This window comes from Vombatus ursinus, unplaced genomic scaffold (genome assembly GCF_900497805.2).
Source record: "Vombatus ursinus unplaced genomic scaffold, bare-nosed wombat genome assembly UNPS02000577.1, whole genome shotgun sequence".
Lineage (NCBI taxonomy): Eukaryota > Metazoa > Chordata > Mammalia > Diprotodontia > Vombatidae > Vombatus > Vombatus ursinus.
In genome coordinates this window covers 12,720,837-12,744,011 of record NW_020940355.1, presented here as the reverse complement: position 1 = coordinate 12,744,011, position 23,175 = coordinate 12,720,837, and the positions used below count along the sequence as shown (strand labels likewise).

At 38.8% G+C, this 23,175-nt stretch overlaps 1 protein-coding gene across 1 annotated transcript in view; it reads left to right on the top strand.

Annotated features, from left to right (window-relative positions):
• PHACTR1 (phosphatase and actin regulator 1) overlaps positions 1-23,175 on the top strand; it is a 242,340-nt gene that overhangs the window by 25,706 nt on the left and 193,459 nt on the right. The gene's annotated exons all lie outside the window — the stretch shown is intronic.

Sequence of the window (23,175 nt, the reverse complement as noted above, 5' to 3'; positions counted from 1 at the left end):
TAACTTAAAACTGAACTCAGACTTTTGGGACAACCTGTATCTTATTTGATCCTCACAACAATCTTGAGAGGCAGATGATATTATTATCTTCATGTTACAGATGATGAAACTGGAACAGAGGTTTAGTAACTCAGTATCTGAAGTAGGATTCAAACTCAGGTCTTCCTAATTACATGTTCAGGACTCTATCTACTATGCCTCCCACCAGTGGGTTAAACTAGATTAAATTCCATTAAAGTTCTAAAAATCCATGTTTCTAGAATGTCTTCACAAAACTCTAATGGCAACTAGAGACTGTTTCCTGACAAAATAAAGAAAAGTTGCTTAGCACCTGTCCTTCAGAGCACATGGGCACCAGAGAGCTAAAGAATGAATTTGTACTTTGCTTTATGTAAGAATCCTGACTCAGCTCTTCCTTCACATTGTGTGTCAGTTACACTGGGCTTTGCTCACCCCAAGCTTCTCTCCATCTTCTTTTTCCTGTACCCTCATCGTGACCCCCATTCTCCATCCTACCTTGGCTATGCACACCTCACTCATTGTGTTTGAAACTATTTCAAATTGCTTTGGGGGCATTTTAAATTTATTTCATTATTTTTTTTTTTTGAATCTCATAGCTCTGGAATGAAGCAGAGATGTCTGCATAGAGCCTGACAGATCACTGAACGTGAAATTGCTTAGCTGGTGAAATTAATCAGATACACATTTTTGCTCAGGTGTCTTAGTTGTAGGAGAGGAAAACAGGGTAAAAATGGATGTCTGTCAGGGTGCAAATTAAATAAATAAACAAATAAATAGTGCACTTGATTTCCTTTCTCCAAAGTCCTCCAAATTTGTGAGACTCTCCCTATTTAATCCAAAACATAATCATCAAAAGGCTTAATGAACAAAGTGGATTACAAACAGCAGTAACATGCTGATTTTCATTTCAGTGAACCATAGGGATAGTTGCCCATATGTGATATCTAGCGGGAAATATTTCAGGCAAGAGCTGTTTTACTCCTGAATCAGGAATGCTGTCTCTGGGAAAAGAATCTTCCATTGTCTGTGATGACACTAAACCAAATGTGGAGCCCTTCTCCATGGTTGTGAACCTGGATAAGAAGGAAAATTTAAAATGGGCTCAAGTGGGAAATGATTTTGCTCATAAGGATTTGATTGGTATTAAAATATGGCAGAGGTAACATTTGAGCTGGATCTTTGAGGATGGGTTGGATTCCTAGTCTCAGAAATAGAAAGGCAATTTCATTGCAGCCTTCAGGAGACTGTAAACAAAGACAGAGCAATAGGAAGGCAGTGCATTGGGATAATGATGAGCATTCCAGGTGGAGCCTCTTGGTTTCAAGTCAAAGTAGATCTTGTCAGCACCTCAGTGATGATCTAGTGTTTCTATTTTCTTCTGAATTTTGCCCAGTACCTCTTTGGCAAGCCTGTCTTCTATAAGCCTAGAAAACTTCCCTGAATGACTCTTCCCTTGTGCCTCTCCCCTCTGGATCAAATCATCCTCTTTCTGTCCCCGCTTTGTCTATTAAAACTTTACTTTCTCTGCATTTCGGATTATTGGCTCACAGAGATCATAGGATCATGGACTTTGAGCTGGAAGAGCCCTTAAAGACCATCTATTCCATCCCCCTCATTTTACAGATGAGGAAACTGAGTTCCAGAGAAAGCAAATGATTTGCCCAAGGTCATATAGGAAACAAATAACAGAGACTAGATTTGAGCTTGGGTTCTTGGATTCCAAATCTAGTAGTCTTTCCACTTCCTCATGCTTAAAGTATTAGAATTTTATGTGGCAATCAAACATTAAATGGGCAGTTTTAAAGCCTACCTTATTTGAGCTAACCCTGGCAGCTAGTTGGCACAGTAGATAGAGTGTTGGACATAGATAGAATCCAGGAAGACACGTTCAAATCCAATCTTAGACACTTGCCAGCTGTGTGACCCTGGGCAAGACACTTAACCTCTTTATGCCTCAGTTTTCTCATCTGTAAAATGGGGGTATTAGCACCTAACTCCTAGGTTTACTGCAAGGGTCAAATAAGATAATGTATGTAAAATGTTTAGCAGAGTGCTTGGCACATAGTAGATACTTTAAAAAATGCTTATTTCCTTTCCTTCTTTACTTTTCATAAAAGCAGATAGTTTGACACAAAATACTAATTGGGGAAATGGGCATTCATTCCTTTACAATTATTGCCACAACCCTATTGCTAATGGGGCAAGGAGGGTAGGTTTAATCAAGCCATCCATCTGTCCTTGGAAAATCTGCCCACTGGCCTGGCATGAGAGGAAGTCATGTGATCCAGTTCATGGAGTTAGTCTAGCCCTGGCAGTAATATGGATGTAGTGCAACCCCACATTTCCCAGATGTTTTGCCAAATAAAATAAAACCATTTCAAGGAAGATTCATGAGGCCATTGTTATAAAACTGAGAAAATGATTGTCTCTTTGATTCAAGTGAATGTACTGCGAAAAGAAGAAGGAAAACAAATACATGTGGCCTGTAGCACCTACACCACTTGGGTCTCTTCTAAATGTGAGATAATCATAACTTTCCTGTGAAGAATAGGATGTGTCTCTTGGAATCTATGGCTGGCCACAAGCAGGCAATCGGAGAAGCCCAGAGTCCAGAAACCAAGTGGAGGGGAGCAGTGTCACCTTGTTTGCTAGGGTGGAAAGCTGTCTTTTTTCCTTCCGTAAAAGGTATCTCCAGTGTAAGCAGCTCCAGGCAACCTGGCTTGGTTCAACAGGGAATCACTAGTTACCTGTCACTATGATTCGGCTTCAAGAGCCATGATTCTCTACTTCGTTTGTTCAGAAAGTGAGGAAAGAAAATGATGAGAGATGGGAATCCCTTTCCTTTCTGCCTGGTCATAAACAGGCCCCACATGAGCAAGGAACCATAGCAGGAGCCCAGGTGATTGATGGGGATGAAGATGCTGCTTATTTGACTACTCAGTTAAGGAATATTTTTACGCTAAGAATTTTCATCATCTATTTTCCACATTCACTGAGTTGAAACAAATTATAACTTCAGAGATGCATCTTAGTTATAATGATGAGAACAATGATTATAAATAGTAGCTCACCTCCAGATGCCACTTTAAATTTCTCTTTTGTATACATTATTCTATTGGATCTTTCTATTTTATTCTATTTTATTTATTTTGGTGAGGCAATCGGGGTTAAGTGACTTGCCTAGGATCACACAGCTAGTAAGTATCGTGTCTGAGGTCAGATTTGAACTCAGGTCCTCCTGACTCCAGGGCTGGTCCTCTGTCCACTGAGCCACCTAGCTGCCCTGTTTTATTTTTTTAATTAAATATTTTTTTCAAATTTCATATAAAAACAGTTGTGCCATTTGCTTTTAAAATTTTGAGTTCTGAATTCTCTCCCTCCTTCTCTCCACTCCCCCTGTCTCATTGAGAAGGCAGGCTATTTGATATACGTTATACATGTCTTGTCGTATAAAACATATTTCAACATTAGTGATGTTGTGAAAGAAAATACAGACAAAAACACACAAAAAAAATTGGATCCTTTTAACAACTGTGTGAAGTACATGCTAGTAATTCCCATTTTATAGATGAGGAAACTGAGGATGATACAGTTTAAGTGACTTGCCCTGGGTCAATCAATTAACAAGCCTTTATTAAGGGCCTAGTATAAGCCAGGCATTATACTAGGCACTGAAGATAGAAATGCAAAAAAGAGAAAGAAGAAAAAGAAACAATTCCTTACATAAAGGAGACATTCTAAAAGTGGATATGACAATTACAAATGTAATATGTGTGGGATAAATACAAAATACAGAGGGGAGTTAGGGCACCAGTGCCTGGGCAAATCAAGAAAGGTATCTCTACTGAAAAATGACTAAACAACAACTAGCATTAAGGGGGATAAGGAAAAGCTTCTTGCAAAAGATGGGATTTTAGCTGATGCTTAGAAAAAGGCAGGGCAGCCAAGAGGGAGAGATTATGATCAGACAGATGAATGGCTGAGTTTTTAATTAAGGAGTAGAACATGAAATGTCAAGATCTAGTTTGTGAGCACGAACGAACAGTGGTAGAGAAATGTCGTGGAATGTTATTGCACCATAAGATATGACAAAAGGGGTGGATTCAGAGAAGCCTGCAAAGACTTGTATGAACTGATGTAGAATGAAGCGAGCACCGTCTTGTAGACGGTTGTGTGAGCTGAATCTTCAAAGAATTAAAGATCTCTCTGAAGCAGAGGCAAAGAGGACGGCGTTCCCAGGCATGGAGTACAATCAGTGCAAAAACAAAGAGAGGGGGGATGAAGATGGAATGCCGTGTGGGAATTAAGTACAGTTTGGTTGGACCATAGAGTGCAGGCCAGAGAGTGCGGTAATGCATAAGGGGGCGAGAAAGATAATTTGGGGAGAAAGTTAGTTTTAAAAGTCAAACAAGGTTCTTCAGGGTTAGCTGGGTGGTGTAGTCAATAGTGTTAGGCTCAGACTCAAAAAGACCTGAGCTCAAAGTCAATCTCTGTCTGCCTTAGTTTTCTCATCTGTAAAATGGGGGTTATAATAGCACCTACTTCCTAGGGTTGTTGTGAGGGGTAAAAAGAGAGAAAATTTGTAAAGTACTCTGCAAACCTTGAAGGGCTATATAAATGCTAGCTATTGTTATTAGTATTTTATCCCCAAGGCTAAACAGGAAACTGCTAGAGTTTATTGAGCAGGAGAATGACGTCATGACCTTCACTAAGGGAAAAATAACTTTGAAAGAATGATTGAAATGGGAAGAGAAAAGCTAAGGAGACAAAATTAGGAGGCCATTGCAACCAATCAAATGAGAGATGATAAGGGTTGCTGCATGGGTAGAAAAAGGGAGTCAGATGCAAAAGATAGAGATGATCACACAGCATTCAAACCCAGGCTTTCTTGACCCTAAGTCTTTGTCTATTATGCTTCCCTAATTAAGGCAATTAGGTAGCAGAGTGTACAGATAGAGAGCTGGGCCTGGAGTCAGGAAGACCTGACTTCAAATCTGATACCAGACATTTACCAGCTGTGTGACCTTGGGCAAGTCACTTAACTTCTTTTTTTTTGTTGTTGATTTTATTCATTTTTGCTAGGCAATGGGGTTAAGTGACTTGCTCAGGGTCACACAGCTAGTAAGTGTTATGTGTCTGAGGACGAATTTGAACCCAGGTCCTCCTGAATCCAAGACTGCTGCTCTATCCACTGCACCACCTAGCTGCCCCTGTCACTTAACTTCTGTTGGCCTCAGTTTCCTTATCTGCAAAGTGAGCTGGAGAAGGAAATTGGCAAACCACTCCAGTATCTTTTCCAGGAAAACCCCAAATTGGGGGTCACAAAGAGTGAAATAAATGAAAAAGGACTAAACAACAATTAAGGCTACTAGATGACATAGTGGATAGAGAGCTGGGCCTGGAGTCAGGAAGACTGGAGTTCAAATCTGACACTGTTGAAATTTAGAGGTTTTGGGGTACTGGGACCCCAAAATAGCAACACATGGGTCCTGCACAAATGAATTTGATCCAAGCCTTCTTTCAGCCAAGGACAAATTTTATTAAAGATTCACCATATTGGCCAGACACTTAAGGAATCTGAACATCTGTGATGCTCTTATTGACAAGCAGTGAATCTCAGCCATTGGCTAAATTGTAAGAATCCGAGCACCTTAATGGAGACAAGATGGATCTTATGTTCAGAAAGACTGTGGGAGGGATCTAGGAGTGGCCAAGTAGTCTGCGGTGACTGGAGGAGGGGTCTAGGGAGGATCTTGATGGGAATGACTGGGAGGTAAAATGTGGTCTAGAAGGGTGAGAAGTGGCAGGGGCAATAGGGAGGTAACAGATGATGAAGGTTGGGCTGGGTCAGGGGTAGCAGAATTGGGAGATTGGGCATAGCCAGAATGAAAGTAGCCACAATGAAAGGCAAGTTGACAGGAATACTGGGATGATGCCTCAGGCAAACACCAAAGGCTTAGCCATGTGGAGAAAACTCAGAAAGAGTTGGAGGTGGGGAGGTTTCCCAGGGCCGGTACCCTGTCATTTCCCCTTCAAACAAATGGGACTCAGATTCTTTTGGGATAAGGTGCAAAGGTCTCAGCTTGGGCCGGTACCCTGTCAACACCAGACTTTTACTAGCTATATGACCCTGGGCAAGTCATTTAACCTCTGTTTACCTTGTTTCCTCAACTGTAAAATGGGGATAATAAGAGCACCTACCTTCCAGGGTTGTTGTGAGGATCAAGTGAGAAAATATTTGTAAAACACTTAGCACAGTGCCTGGCACTTAGTAGGAGCTTAATAAATGCTGGCTAGTATCATTATCATCATGGAATGTATTCTCGAAGAAGTTATAGGAACTCTTCTCAGGTTTTGAAGAATAAGAAATATTCTTCTTAGTTTGAACTAGTTTAGGGATCATCATGTGGGTGCAAGGAATGAAGTGAATGGCTTTTTAGGAATCTATCTAGACCCAGGATTATTTATTATATTCTTGAGATATATATATGTATAATATATATGTATATATCTTGATATACATATATAGTAGCATAGGACATTTTTTTAAACCTTATCTGTAATGATATTTAAATAATTTATTAAAATTTGCTGTCAGGCTTTGGGGAGACATATATAATATATTTGTATTTGTAGCATCCCTACCTCCAAGTTCTGCAGTATTGGGAATATATACACACCATGTCTCAGTCACTGTGAACCCCCTCTTCAGCATTGCCCTGGGCACACAAAGCTGATTGATTCTGTGTGTGACATCTTCAGTCTTCCTTTAATTTGTTTTGAAAAACCCTGAAGTCCTTATAACACAAAAAGATTCAATGTCCTCCTAATCTGAACATTCCAAGAAACAAAAGCATTTCATTAATTTGTCAATGTTATTCTATATTGCAGTATTTTATCAAGTGCACACTTAAACATAGAACCATGCAAGATGTTACATAAAAAAATTAGGTTCCACAGCCCCTTGCAGCCGAGGAAGTTGTTCTTGGGCACAGTTTCTCTAACCTATTTTCCATCCTTAATTGGGTGGCAGATATTTCCAAATGAGTGATTATGGGGTAATGCAATTGGTCTCTGGCTCCATTCAACATCTTGGTGACCTCTGGGACCAAATCCGGCTTCCTGGACCTCCATTCTCTTTTATGTGTTATTTTCACTTAGAATGTAAGCTGCCCTGAGGCAGAGACTGTTGGTAGGCAGGGTTGTGTATGTATATCCCCAACATTTATAACAAAGCCTAGCTCATAGTAGGCTAGAAGTAGTAGGCACTTAATAAATGCTTTTTTATTCCTTCATTCACAGGTCAGGTTCTGTCCCAGTGAGTTTTCTATTATTTGAGGTGGAAAGATTATAAAGTGTGAACTTCATTATATTATAATTTCACTATGGAATTACAGTTCAGAAAACAGAATGATAATAAACGAAAACCAGTGCAAAATTATCCAGAGGCTCAACTGAGCAGATAAGGCAAAACAGGACGAGATAATTAGACTGAAAAGTAATTGGCAACGCATTTATACTTATAACAAATGCGATGGACTATTTCAAAGTTTGCTTTTGAGTTAGAGTCTTATCTTAATGCTAACTATATTACTTGGGCTCATCAAGGGGTAGATTCGGGTTTTGATGTTCTCATAACATATTATTTTGCCATGTGTTATTTAAAGATAGCAAATGACACAGAAACACTTGAAGTTTTTCAACCAGTTGATAATTTATTTAACACCTGTTGTGGGTAGAGTATCTGAAATGCCCCATCACCTATGGGAAATCTCCCTCCCATTTAGACTCTGAGCTGTACATCTGTGACAGTGGCAAACACCTTTTTCAAGGATAAGTCTTCCTTAATAATAACCCAAGCGTCACTGAACAAATTAGACAATATTTGCTTTATATCTTTTAAGCATATATTGTATAATTTTGAAACATGCAATGATAATGCCTTGTTGAGGAAATGTGTTAAGATAGCATTTTCCTTGGGAAACAGATATTTCTGGTTGGAGATGATTTCTACAAGCCCTGAAATGTTATGAAGCCTCCTAAGTGAGAACAATAGTAACTCAAAAGTGTTTGACCTAACTGCACTTACAAGAAAATCCAAGTGGATGAAGCATGCCTATTGCCCAAGTTATGAAATGAAATTGAATGGTCAGTCTATAGAGATTATCCAGCTCTGTGTGTGTATCTATGTATGTGTATGTGTATATGGGAGTGGATAGGTGTCAGTTGAGTCAATCAAATCATCTCCACACTATTTAAAGTAACTAACAAGATAAATAAGATGATACCTTTATTAGATGAGAACACATCTTGAATGAGTCAATCAATTAGAAGTGTAAATTAAGCAACATGACAATAACATCCTCTAGGTCTTACAGGAAACCTGTTGAAGGATTTGTTCATGCCCTTTGGGGCTTGTATAAAACCATGAGGGATTCAAGGATCTGGCAGCAGTGAGGAAGTAGTGGGGACCTCAAAAGATGAACTAGAAAAAATGGGCAACACAGAGCCATCAGATGAAAAGGGGAAAAAAGATATGAGACTGAGATATGTCGGGAAAGAGCACTGCATTTGGAATCAGAGGACCTGGATTCAAATCCCACCTCCACGCAGCTCCAGGGCCTCAGTTTCTTCACTTGTCAGATGAGATGGTTGGACCTGATGACCTTTGAACTCCCTTACAGTTTAAATCTTATGATCTTCTGGCCTCTGACCCTCAGTTCATTCTACTTCTCCTTTCTTATGCTCAGAGTTGCCCTGTGAAATAATTTTAATTGCAAATGAACTTCTTTTGCCCTTTATCACACCAATATATTACATTGCCTTTGAAACTAAGGTCCCATTGTCAATTTTGTGCTTTGCTGAATACTTTTAATGCCAGAGCTAATAATATTGTTAGGCAGGGATAGAAATTGAATAATTTTTTCCACCCATATAAATATTTTTACTAGGCTGCTCTTTTTTTTTTCTTTTCTTTTCTTTTTAGTGAGGCAATTGGGGTTAAGTGACTTGCCCAGAGTCACACAGCTAGTGAGTGTCAAGTGTTTGGTCTGAGGCCGGATTTGAACTCAGGTCCTCCTGACTTCAGGATCAGTGCTCTATCCACTGTGCCACCTAGCTGCCCCTGGCTGCTCTTCCCAGTAGTAGAGATTATATTGACAGGTAAATATATATGTATATGTATGTAAATATACGTATATATGTGGTTTGGTTTAGTTAAGTTTGAATTCAGTCAAAGGTCTGCACTTCAGGACCTAGAGAGCCACATGTGGCCTTGAGGCCACAGGTTTCTCACCTGTGGTTAGTGGAAGGAATACTGATTCTGGAGTCAGAGCAGCAAAGTCTGACATTCTTATTAGATAGCATTTAAAACAGTGCCTGACATCTAGTAGGAGCTTAATAAATGTTTGTTGGATTGTATTGAATTGAATTGGATTGGATTAGATTACACATTGTTTTGTTGTTTGAGGGATTGTGGAGTTAACCAGTAGGTGAGTGCCTGTTTGCAGATAATCCTAACCTGGCATAGCATTCTTCTTGTGAATGGAGTAGATGACAGAGGTTTTCATGAATCTGACTATGATCTAGAATCTGTATTGGCTAATCAGAAAATAGCTGAAAATCCCTAGAAAGAAAGCAGAGAAACCTAGGAAAAGAGGAATTAGATGTAACAGACTATTTTCATGGATGTCTCAGTTTTCACTTTCTGAAATGTGGAGAATCCAGACTGGAAAAGCCTCCAAGGGGAAGCAAATTAAATCTTGATGACACATGTGGGTCCAGATTGATATCAGTAATTATGCTGAGAGGTTGTGGCCACAAAAGAACGATGTTATCATTCAGTGCAGAGAAGAGAAGCACTGGGCTCAAGGGCAAAGCCTAAGAATGTTACAGAACTCGGTGTGCTGAGGCTGTCGGGAAGAGTCCAAATGAGGAACCTAACAATGTTAGAGCATCTTTGCTTTGTTTTGTTTTGTTTTGTTTTTCTTTAATAAGTCATTTAGGTTGGATTTTGACTCTTCTTAGGTCACGTTGAGTTTTCTATCCAATTCAAGAAATTTATTCTGATTTTGGATGTGGGTCAATAGCTTAGGCAAATCTATTTGTTTCCATGGAGCAGAGAATTAATGATCCTTGCTTGTAATGAGAACTAATGTCTACAGAAGTGTCTTGGGGACAAGAGCAGGCAGGGTCAGGACAGGCTCAATAGAGAGAGTCTTGAAGCTTTTAGTTTCTGCCAGCAATGAGACAAGACCTCAAGACAGGAGAGACTAAGGCCTGCCTTTCATTTTTTCATCAGTCAATAGGATAAGACAGAGGGTATGCCTCCTTGGTCAGGGGTAATGCTGGTGAAGCACATGAATAACTAGGTGCTGAAGGAGTATTCAGCATAACACTAAAAAGAAGAGACAGACCTTTCCTTTGCTGTCAAAATTTATAAGGTGTAGTTTGCACTTGGGGAAGGATAGTTTTCTTATTAATCTAAGTTCTCTGATGCATTCATATACATCTATTCCAGAACACTTTAACTTCTTCCAACCAAAGGGTGCTGACAGGTTCATTCCAAATTCTCTGAAGCTTTCCAGGTACTTCTCCAGCTTAGAAATATTGCCACTCGTCTACCAAGAATTGACAAAGTTTACTTTTAGATCTTTGGCTAGAGACAGGAGTAAAAAGCAAAATGTCGTACTTATCAAGGTCATGTCCATTTCCATGGAAATAATATCCATGCAAATCCAAGTTCATCTATAAAAAATCAGTTTGATCATGCCAATTATTGGTGGTGTTTGGATACTTTTCACACTTGATAATAAATCCTTCAGCCCGGAAGTCTGATCTGATCATTTTAGCTGTTGTGATCCCTGTATGGATCAGTTAACTACTTAGAGACAAACTGTTTCTTGGGCATTGAATGTATCTCTCACACTGGCTATCTGCCTAACAAATGCCTATCTTTAGTCAATTAAGGGAACAGGCAAGTGAGTGTGAATGACCCTGTCCAATAAACCATCACTACACAAAAACAAATTCAAAAGCATATATTCAAGAAGTCGTGGGTCATCATGACCACCTAGTGCCACCTTTGTATATGAACTATTGCATATTTTTGGTGTTTCATTTACAAAGTCCATAGCAAAAAACAGCAAGTGGCATCAGAAAAGAATGTAACCTTCTCCTATCAAACTTCTTGCCTTGCTGAGTCCTTCCCTACTTAACTCTTGAAAAATTGGTAAAATAAACAAATCATGAAGATAAACACATTTCCCAATAGAATGGAAGCACTTTAAGGTTAAGGATTGTTTTCTACTTTTGAATTGGAGCCACAGAGTATATTATATATCTAGTACATAGAGAGTCTAACACATAGTAGGTGTTTAGTGAATGATCGCCAAATTGAGTCTAATTGAATTCTTGTCAGTCAACAAAAAGGGTCTATGAGTCCATGTTTATGGAGATTACTAAATTCTCTTTGTTTTATGGATATATCCCAATTTAGTTCCAGCTGATAATCATACGTACAGACATGGGGTCTGCTCTGTTGGGGACAGCTTCAGGAAATTTCAGACAACCCTGAGTCATCCTAGGTCCTTCCTAGACCTTCCTAGACCTTCACCAAGGAGGCCAAGTTGAGTCAAGGCTACTTTCTACCAAGATTTATGTCAACTGAAATGGGTCATAGGAATAATACAGAGCAGAGGATTCAAACATGCTAGCACCAATACACCTGACTGAGGCCCAAATCAGATTAAAGTGTAATTGGCTAATGAAATAAAATTTTTAAACTATAGAACATAGATACAGTAATATGTGGTTTTCTAAGTCAATGTGAGACCTGCAGGGATCTTTATGTATGGTTTAGGGGACTCCATTTCTGTTTGTGTTTGACACTATCGTTATAACTCATTAGTTCCTTGGGGTTTCAGAATAGTTACCTAAATCTCAAAGAAACCCTATAATTAATTCAATCTTTCTATTAATTGGTGACTGACCAATTCTTGAAGCCCTCATCCAAATTCAAACCCAATCTCAAGAATTCAGCTGGAACTTGACTTGCTTCTGATATGTGTTGAAGGCTTTATCTCCTGCGTTATTGTGATGATAATGATAATGATGATGATGATGATGATGATGATGATGATGACAGCACAACAATGACAATGATGATGATAATCGGGTCTCACTATCTCACCCAGATTGTAAATTCAATGGTTTTTCACATACCCAATCCCACTAATTATGGCATGGGAGCTTTGACTTGTTCTGTTGCTGATCTGGACTAGTTCTCTTCTTCTTGGTCAACTTAGTGGCCCTCCAATATGCATGCTCTCCATATTAATGTCGAACTTAGTATAGAAACCCAATTGGCATGGCCCACTGCAACTCAGAGGTGTAGAATTTTTATCAAATGATCTGAAGAACACAGCAATGCCCTGACACCCCTAGGATGACTGAAACCTTAATCAGAATATGTGGGAGAGCTACACTTCTGAACTGAAAAAAGAAAAATGTAATAATTCAAAGATAGAGCTGTCACAAAGGCATGACATGTATGCAGATGGAATGGAAATAAAGGACATCTTTTTCCCAGATCCCCACTCTTCTACTCTCCACTCTTCAACCCACACAGTCATTTTGTTCACATTCAGTAAAATGACATCAAAGGATTGAAAATGTCCAGAAATGGAATGAGTTGCCTCAGGGGGTAGTGAATTCCTTGTCATTGGAGTAAAGGTTAGATAACCACTTGTTGTGGATGTTGTAGAGATGAAGTGCTCTGTGACGTCTCTCTCAACTCTGAAATTCCAGGATTTATGCACCTATTGTGCCGTAGTAGGAAGAACTTGTATTCCTAACAGCACTAGTGATTTGAACAGGGTAATCCCTTAAATGACTGTTGAATTGCATTGAATTATCTTTTGTTAGAAAGCAGGATACCTTGATTCTAATCCCAACTCTGCCACCAGCTAGCTGGGTGATTTGGGGTAAATGATATCACTTCACTGGGCCTCAGTGGTGTGGTAGTTTATCTAGGTGGTCTCTAGGTTTCCTTCTCAGGCTTACTCTTTGTGATGACAATGGAAAAAGCTGATGGTCTGGCAATAAATAGTCCTAGACTCTGGTCCCTTCTCTGATACTTTTCAATTGTTTGCTTTTAGGCAAGTTCATTTCCTTCTCTTAAGCCTCAATTTCTTTATCTGAAAAATGAGCAGGTTGAATTAAATAACTTCTAAAGTCACTGCCAAGATCCAAAGCTGGTAATTTTGTGATTTTACACAATAATTATTCTTCCTTGGTGTGCACACACACACACACATCCCTACCTAGAAATTCTCTCTCTTATACCTCTTTCCTCAATATTGAAATGTAGCTATGTGATCTGTGTGTGTATGTGAATTCACCCCAGGGGGCCACCATGATCTTTTTTTCAGCATTAACTGCAACCATGGCACAGTGGCAGCAACAGCAGCACGAAGAATTCCTAAAAGGAGTTGAGTCAGTCAGTCAAGCAACAATCAACCAACAAATATTCATTGAACGTATAATACAGATCTAACTGAATGATTGTTAACTGAAAGTACAAGAAACAGCGTTCAAGCATTGTTAAGTCATTTTTCAGTCATGTCCAGCTCTCTACAACCCCATTTGGGGTTCTCTTGGCAAAGATACTAGAGTGGCTTGTTGTTTCCTTCTCCAGCTCATTTTACAGACGAAGAAACTGAGGCCGACAGGGTTAATTGACTTGCATAGGGTCACAGACCTAGTAAGTGTCTGAGGCTGGATTTGAATTCGGAAAGCTGAGTCCTCCTGACTCCAGGTTGGGCACTCTATCTTCGGTACCACCTATTCATAGCTCACACATCTCAAATTGCTCTTACTGAATTTTCTGAGGCTCGTAGAGTGTTGGGAAGATTATATTAAAAGCCAGTACTACAGTTCATCCAGTCAACAGCAAAAGCAGTTCATCACATCATTTCCTTCTTCCTTTCCCATCCTTACTTTAGTAAGGATGTGTCTTCTCCCCATTAAATTGTAAGCCCATCAAGAACAGACCCTATATACTATCTTTCTTTATTTCCTATTATATAAATATATATATCTATTTCTTTATATCCCTTGCTGTCTCTAACACAGTGCTACACATGTCCAATCCAATAAACATTTACTAAGTGCCTACTATGTGCTAGGCACATAGCAGATACTCAGTAAGTATATGCATTTGTGGGACTTGAATTGGAAAAGAGCAGTATATGTGGCTACCTGCATTAATTCTATCCACACAGCTCAAAAAAAAAGGAGGCATGGTCAGATCAAACAGCTCTTCAATGAGTATGTCTTATTCTATCAGGTGTTGAGTAATAAGCTCTCAACACTACTTTTCTATGAGCATCCACATAGATGGTCAGTGACATTTGCCTAGCTCAAGTACAGAACATTGTAAGAGGACAAACAACCAGTCACTAAGTCTCTTTCTATCCTCTTCCCCACCCAAGAAAAGAAGTGGTTGGGGGGTAGGAGGAGAGAGAAAAACACCTTGACCCAGAAATGAAGTGCTGAGCTAAACCCTGTCTGTGAAGAGAAAAACTGAGGGTGCCACTCACAAACAAAACCTCAACTATCCAATTCTAAAAATAAGAAAGCATTATATCAACTGGGGGACAAGAAGGTGGTACCCTATAATTCTTGGAAGCTTCTCTAACCACAAGTTGATGCTTAGACCTCAGAAACTTGAATTTCACCTCTGAATCTATCATGCCTGCTAGCAAGTTCTTACAGCTTGCTAAACATCAAATAGCCTAATTCACATTGCATTTAGGCATCTAAATAGGAAGAATCTTCAGGAAGCAGAGGGGATTCATCACCTTTGGCTCTCTGGGGGGACACTGGCCTTGTGCTTCCACCTTGAGTTCATTCCTGCAATCGGAATAACACCTCTCTTTTTCCCGGAGGGCAATCTGGGTCTGGATACTGTATTTCACAATTAGTTTCTAACAAACCTCAAAAAGAGAGCTATTAATTGGTCTGGAGGAGATAAATACAATTAAGTCTCAGAGACTTAGTCTGACTAACTAATCTACAGCAGTCAACATTGACTCAACAGCTTGGGGGATTCATTTAAAATTTTTTCATCACCCACATTTATCTTGGAAGGCGAGTATGTTGCCTGTGCTGGAAGAAGGGTAGGTCAATTAGATACTAGTCTTATGAATAACCATCTTCAGGAGCTTAGGGTCTTTTTCCACTCTTGAAAGACAAAAACAATAGCAGCTATGGAGTGTGAAGTGATTTGGGGTGGAGCGGGGAGCCAGCAGAGCATGTTAAATGTAAACTACTGCTCTGTAATACAGAACAAAATCACGATAAATTCTGCTAGAGGAAAGAGTGCTTTCAATCTACATCACAGAGCTGAAAAAAAAAACTGTGAGCAAAGAAGTTAGGAGACCTTTAGTTTTTAAGAAGGGAAAGCATTCTATTTCATGTTAAGAAAGGCTTGTGGGACCCCACGATCATATATTTAGAGGTGGAAGGGCTCTGAGCCCTTCCTAGTACAACTCTCCCTTTTACTGATGAGAAAATTGGGGCACAGAGAGTTTAATTGATTTGCCTAAGGTCTCACAGGTTGCAAGTGGCAAGGATAGGATAGAAGCCAAATCCTGTGACAACTAATCTAGCATTTTTTTTAATTGTCTCCTAGAATACAGTTATTGTTCAGTCATTTCAGTCATGTCTGACTCTTCATCAGTTTTCTTGGCAAAGATACTAGGTGACTTGCCATTTCCTTCTGTAGCTCATTTTACAGATGAGAAACTGAGGCAAACAGGGTGAAGTGACTTGCTCAGGGTTACACAGCTAGTAAGTGTTGGAGGCCAGATTTGGACTCAGAAAGATGAGTCTTCCTGACTCCAGGTCTGGCATTCTGTGCACCGTGGAATATAGTACAATTGAACTTTGAAATTGTTCTGGAGCAATGCCAGTAATCCTTACACCAAAAATATACACAGCAGCATCTTGCACATGCTTCACACCTAAACCATTTACTCATGTGGTGGGTAATAGAGCCCCATCCTGTATCTGACTGTGTCCTGAAGAGCAGCTTACTAAAGGGAGTTACCTTTATTTTTACTTCTGGGTTTCTCCTAAAACTTAAGATGTTTCACCTATGTTGCATTCAAGTTTGATTAGAGATTGGCTTAGATGACCTTAATAAAAGAGAAATCTCTATTTTCTTATTTCTGTTAAGATTTATTACAGATATCATAGAAGATCATATATTTAGAGCTGGGAGCTAACCTAGAGGACATCTAACCACTATTTCTATTTATTTCTAAATTAAATTTTGTTTTTTAAATTAAGGAGTTATTTTCTCTTCCTCCCACTTAATAGGTTTATTTACTGCAGTATGTTGTATACTTAATCTGTTTTACTGATTGGTCTCTATCTTTATTTAATTTTCAATGAACAACATTCTACTTGTTATTACAATTATTTTATTGAATTGTTCAACTCTAATTTTATTTAATTTCCATTTAACAAAAATCTATTTTTTTCTTGCTCCCACATCCCCCCATTGAGAAGAAAAAAAGAAAAACAAAACCCTTTAAACAAATATCCACAGTCAAAAAGAAAACACAAATTCTTGTGTTGCCTCCATCCAAAAAAATATGTCTCATTCTAACCCATGATGGTCTTCTGGAATTGTCAACCCTCTCATTTTACAGAAGAAATAAACAGACAAATGAAAAAATGAAGCCTTAAAAGTTGAAGTACCTCAACATGTTCAGCCTAGAGAAAAGTCCAAAGTCAACTAGGGAGTGGCGGAGTTGACATTTGAGCCCAGGTTTTCTGACTTCAAATTCCATGTTCTTTCCTTTACAGCAAGTGCCATTCAATGTATAAAACTCAAAAACCGTCTTTGGCCAGGTAAAGAAAGTGGTCATTTGCTCCTCAGTTGTTGCCTCCTTCATAGTCGGCACGTTAGTATTCTATTGTCAGAGGCGTAATCGGGATTGCATAGAGATGACCTTGTACCTTATATGCTTTATGTGAGCTCTGGACCAATTTCAGTGGTAGGTCAGTATCTGAATCTTGGACCTTATATGAAATTACATGCAAAAAAATAAGGGCTGATTACAGTGTTTTGCAAACTGCAATCATTAGCATTTTTGCAGATGCTCACTTCTTATGACTTAGGATTTTTCCCACCTCTTTCTAGAATGAGTTGACCTTGTGAGATATGTCTAATGTGACTGTGATGACAAGTATGATAAGATTAATATTAATCAGTATTTTTTAAAAATCCTCTCTTTTGTATATTTAATTCTTAGAGCTTTTGGTAAGAAATCATATGTATTTTTTTTTAAGAAAAGTAGGTAGCATACCATCAGTATCCAATGTAAAAAATTAGATCTCTCCTTAACCATATAGGGATTAGACAAAACTGTCAATATCCATGCTCATCTATGACTCCATCACCCCTATATCAGTAAACCTCACTTTCTGAAAATATTTTGTATCCTTACCACCCACCCAGTAGAATGGGATGTCTGCCCCAAGTATGTGAAGACGTTCCGTGGGAGGATGAAACAGTTTGTTCCAGTGACCACGAAGGCGACTGACACAGGTTCCATGGACACCTCAGAGCTTAATCAGACATTGAAGACTCCAAGGTCATCCACTATATCCCAGTCCATCCCCAGTCATCTTGCCTTTTGTCCTGCCACTAGACTTTGGTGACCTGGAAGTGAGAGTGAGGCTGATGCCTGCAACTCTGCCTCACTTAAATCCAATTCACATAGTCATCACCTGTGATGTCATTGGCCCTCTTCAAAAACTAAAGACAAACAACAATAAGCCCCTTGAGCAGGACTGTTTTTGTTTTTGTATTGTTTCTTCATTAAACTTCAGGATGCTTTGCAAGTAGTGCTAATTAAAGATTTGTTTAATTCATAGTAGCAGAGATTTAGAACTATTAAAAAGGTCATCTAATTATAGGATAATGGACTTAGATGGAGGGGACCTTGGAGGCCATCACGTCCCACTCCCTCATAGTAGAGAAACTCCTGAGACCCTTCTGGAGATCATGATTTTATTCTGGGATTTCAGAGGATAAGAGGCCCAAGGACACACAAGCTTGGTGACAGAGTGAGAATCTGAACCGAGGTCCTCTGCCTCCAATTACAATGTTCTTTCCTTTACCCCACTCTCCTCCTCATCTTACAAGTGAGAAAAATTGAATTGAACAGAAAAGACTGTCTGGACTGGTCAAAAGGCTTGAATTTTGAGAAGAAATACAGTTCTTTTACCTTAAGTCACATGAAGCAATAAATAAGTTAGCAGTTCACTCTTTCTTTCTTTCTTTCTTTCTTTTTTTTTTTTTTAGTGAGGCAATTTGGGTTAAGTGACTTGCCCAGAGTCACACAGCTAGGGAGTTATTATGTGTCTGAGGCCAGATTTGAACTTAGTTCCTCCTGCTTCCAGAGCCGGTGCAATTCACTCTTTCTAATACTTGTTTTGGGAACTTTACCAATTCTTAAATAAGGGTGATTTCTAATTAGTATATGTGATGTTTGTATGTGAGGAGATGTGGATGGAGTGCTGGGCCTGGAGTCAGGATGACTCATCTTCCTGAGCTGAAATCTGACCTCAAACACTTATTAGCTGTGTGACCCAGTCAAGGCACTTAACCCTGTTTGACTCAGTTCCTCATCTAAAATGAGCTGGAGAAGGAAATGGTGAACCACTCCAGTGTCTTTGCCAAGAAAACTCCAAATGGGGTCATGAAAAGTTGAACATAACTAAAAAATGACTTAAGAACAAAAGATGCCCCTATCCTCTTGAAGTCAGGAGAACATGAAGAAGGGTCCAGCATGTTACATAGACTGTCTAATTGTGAATTTATGAGATGACATGGATAAGGGGCAGTTGGAGAGGGTGGGCAAGCTTAAGTGAGTTGTAGTCTGCCATATTGAAGAGCGTATCCATATAGATGAGATTTTTTTAAAAAATCCATTAGAATGTTGGAAGTGCTCTTAACTTTCCTGAGATGGCAGAAAAAGAGTTTATTCACATAAATATTCCTCTTATAATTGTAGTTCCCTTATTATTTTGCACTACAAAAAAAGGCTTGCCTTAGCAAAGGTAAATTAGAATATGAACTCTGAGGACAGAGACTGTATCTTTGCCTTTTTCTTTAATATACCTTCTTCCTGGCACATGGTAGACACTCAATAAATGCTTATTTGTATGGACTGCCTTCATCCATATTTTACATATTCCAAATTAATATAGTTGAAATGATAGGAGGATATTACTCAAGTGTAAACTTCTTGTAATTCTAATTAATTTAGTGCCAGTCATGATGTCTAGCACATAGTAGATGATTTAAAATACTTAGCGAATGAGAGGACTTTATCACTTGTTGATTGAGTAATTGATTGAACTAGTCCCTCCCCTTTAGAAGACTTTTCATATTTAAGAGACTTTCCTTTCCTAGGGCTCCAACTTACTGATATATTCTATTTGAGAGAGGGAGGGGGCAAAACTGATTAGATTTGCCTCTGTGTTTTCATGGAATTTCAATGTGTTGCAATTTTGACTTCTAGAAATGATGTCTCTAATGTAAGAAAAAAAACAGGAATTGGTGACCCATAGACATTTATTATTCAAACACGTAGCCAATTATTTTTCTTCACAGTTAGAAATCAAGTAAGGAAGGAATGGGAATTAGCCAGCACAGACGGTTCCAATTAAGAACTCCATGGAGGGCAGGAAGAGTGATACCTGAGGCTGAAGCAACATCACCCTCTTTGGATTATGGTGAAGGCAATAAATAGGAGTTTTGTGCCACAGCATAAAATCCAGGGATAAAATCATTACCTCCTGAATGATCTCAAAAGTTAGACCCAACTCAGTGTAAATTGAAGAAAATTTTTGCGGAGGTGGGGAATGATAAGAGGACATGGAAATTAGGATGATGCTCCTCTTCCAGTCAATTTGGAGATCCAAATGGAGCCAAAAATAATCCTCTCTCCTCTAGCATCCTATCATGCAGATTCACAAATTTCTTTGTAATTCTGCCAATAGAGGTGATATGCCAAATAAACAACTCACAGATTTAGCACGCAATAGCTCTAAAGCCTTATCACCACTGAACTGACGGCTTTGACAATTGTATGTAGAATCAAAACCTGGAGAGTACATATAGAGATCATCTTCTCTAACTCCTTCATTTTACAGATTTGGAAACTGAGGCACTACCTGTGTGACATTGACATCTCTGTGCTTCATTTTCCTTATATGTAAAATGAAGGGGAATATGGCAGATGACCTCTAAATCCCATTTCAAGTCCTAATCTATTTTCCTGTGATCTAAGTCTCTCACCTCTGAATATCGTCCTCTTTCCCCTAATTGAAGTTTATCTTTAAAAAAAAAAGCATTTTTTCAATTATATGTAAATGAACATTTTAATATTCTTTTTTTTTAAATTTTGAGTTCCAAATTCTCTCCTTCCTCCCTCCACTATCCCCTCTCTGAGAAGGCCAATGATTTGATATTGAAGTTTATCTTCATTATTCATTCATTACTTATGAAGGGCCTACTATGTGCAATGACACTCTAATATAGTGTTAGCTTTTGGAGGGTCTACAGTAACAATAGCCTAGATTTATATAATACTTTAAAGCTTGCAGAGTGCTTTTCATTTATTATTTCTTTGATCCCCACAAATATCATCTGAGGTAGCTGTGATTATTATCCCCATTTTGCAGATGAAGAAACTGAGGTACAATAGAAAGAACATTGATTCTAGAGTCAGAAGACCTGAACTCAAATTCTTCCTCAGAGGCTTGCTTCTGCATAATCTCCCTGACCCTCATTTCCTCACCTGTTACGTGAGAAGGTTGGACTATACGGCTTCTGAGGTAACTTCCAGTTCCAAGAGTAGGATCCTCTTGACTTGCCCAGGTTCACACAGCTGGTGATGCCAATAGAGTAAGAAGACTTCCTCTTTTTCTGTTTCTTCTTGAATGCCATAAGCACAAGACACACCTGGAGACACAGTAGCCTTCTAGTTTTTTTTTCATTGTAGTTTAGGATACCATTATGGTTTGTTGCAGCCCAGAGAGGTTTTTCTGCTGTGCAGTGGTAATGCTAGGTAATTGTTATACCCAGTAATCGATCTTCCACAGAAGGCATCACTGCTTGACGCCCTAGCTCTCCATTTTTTCTTTTGAATTTGTGCTAAAGGCCCCCTGATTTCTTTCAGCTTGCTTGGCCTCAATGAAGGGGCTGACAAACCCAATTAACAAACAGCCTTCATTAAGTCTTCAGGACTTCCCTTCCCTAGAATTATTAGTGTTAATGAGGAAGTTGCCCATGATGATCAAACAGCTAGAGAGAAGATAAAGGTCATGTCCATTAAATAAATAGAACACAGTTTTCCAAACCCAGGGTTCTGTGAAGTATGAAAGCCATATTTTGAATGACAGATGAAGGGATCATGCTTCAATACAGCACAAGATTGAAAGGACAAAAATAAATAGCATGTGAAAGTATTTGGAGGCCAGGGACTGGGAAACTGCTCTGCATGTCTTATTTATTTATTCAATCCAACTCAATTTAATAAACTTGATTACAGTCCTGTTATGTGAAAGACTCTATGCTAAGTGCTGGTGATGCAAAGATAAAAATGAACCCACCCTGCCTTAAAGAGGCTTATATTCTGTTGGATGAAGATAGCATGTACACAGTTAACCAAAAATGAGGTAATAAGGAAGAGAAAGTGTACTGAAAACTAGAGAGATCCAAAAAGGCTTCATATAGGATGCAGCATGCTAAGTCTTAAAGGAGGGTAAAATGTAGAGGTGGAGGAAGGAATGAGTCCCAGAACTAGATAAGGGAGAGCCTCATGAATGCATAGAGTCAGGAGATAGAATACTAAGTTATGGGCACAGCTCATAGTGTAAAAAACAGGAAGAAGAGTAAGATGGAATAACCCTGGGACAGTAGTTTGGGCGAAGGAATTGAGGAATTTTGAGAATTTCATATTTTTCCCTCAAGATGATAGAGCCCCATTAAAGGTTTCTGAGTAAGTCAGTGATATGTTCAAATATGTATCTCGGGAAGATTATGTTGGTAACCACAGAGACTAGATGTGTCAAATACAGGGCTTGTGGGCCACATACAATCTGCAACACTCCCAAGTTGGGCCTGAATGAGATGAAAGTGTAATTGGGACATATTTAAATGCAATATTAAAATTAAGTGCAAAATTAAAATTTAAAATGCAATAAAACACAGTGTTAATTTGTGGTTTTCTAACTCAATATGTGGAATGCAGAGATCTTTACATAACATTGACTTGCTCCCATTTATCTTTGAGTTTGACACAGCTGCTATAGAGAATGAGTGGGAAAGCAGAGGGACTGAAAGCAGAAAAATCAATTAGAAAACTATTACAATAATCCAGGCAAAAGATGATCAGGGTCAATTAGTAGTTTGCGTGAGATGAGAGAAGCGAACAGATTGAGAAATATTGTGAAGTAAAATCACCAGAGTTTGGAAACTGATTATATGTGGGCCGTAAGAGTTTTTTTTAGTCAAGGATAACTTTGAGGTTACTTATGAACCTAGGTGACTGGCGGTCACCTCTGAACCTAGGGAGTCACTTATGAACATAGGGAAAAGAAAAGTGTCCTCAACAGAAATAAGGAAATTAGGGGCTATGGCAGGTATAGGAAGGAAGATAATGAGTTTCATTTTGCACATATTGAGTTTGAAATACTATGGTCTGGACATCCAGGGAGGATATCTAAAAGCAGCTGGTGGCATGAGATTGAAATTAAAGAATGAGATAAAGGGTGAATATCTGGGTGTTTTCTTCATAGAAATAATAAGTGAAATAATGAAAGCCAATGAGACCACTGATAAAGAGAGAACAGAGTGAGAATAGGAAAAAAAATGATTTTTCTTTCAAGGAGAAGACTTCATTGAAAAAACATTGAAAGTTCCCTTTCTAATTATGGAATAGCAGAGGAAGGAGAAATGACTATTCTTTGATGGTTTAAAGCATAAAATGAAAGATAGTCTATAATGCTGTGCCTAAGAGCCTCATAGATAATCCAGATTTCAGCGGAAGCTAAGTGAGGGAATATGCA